The following is a 361-nucleotide window of genomic DNA, read 5'->3' on the forward strand; positions in this document are numbered from 1 at the left end:
GAAAATCGGTCAGTTTTGATATTGTGGCGAGCGCCACAAATAAATAAATGTATGGGAAACACATCCCACAGCACAACCACCTGAGCCCAACTTCAGTCTACTCATCACCTTAACTTTAACTGCGTTAGTAGCCGGCGCCATAGCCAGACTGATAAACAAACACAGACCGGAAGTTAACTTCGTTGCGCCCGATGAAACCGTCTATAGTGTGTCATTCCAAAAACCTTTAAGGCTTCCTTTCTTTGGTGGAAGACAAGGTTTATTTGTTTGTTTTTTTGGGATCTTTTAAAGAATATCCTGGTCGCTCTAAAATGTGAACGAGGACAAGCTTAGAAGTAAAAAAAAAAAAAAAAAAGCCCAT

General features: G+C 40.4%; 1 pseudogene; it reads left to right on the forward strand.

Annotated features, from left to right (window-relative positions):
* The window catches only part of LOC107674227 (sarcoplasmic/endoplasmic reticulum calcium ATPase 2-like), a 29873-nt pseudogene that overhangs the window by 26856 nt on the left and 2656 nt on the right, over window positions 1-361 (forward strand).

This window comes from Sinocyclocheilus anshuiensis, unplaced genomic scaffold, assembly GCF_001515605.1.
Source record: "Sinocyclocheilus anshuiensis isolate Anshui unplaced genomic scaffold, SAMN03320099.WGS_v1.1 scaffold728, whole genome shotgun sequence".
NCBI lineage: Eukaryota > Metazoa > Chordata > Actinopteri > Cypriniformes > Cyprinidae > Sinocyclocheilus > Sinocyclocheilus anshuiensis.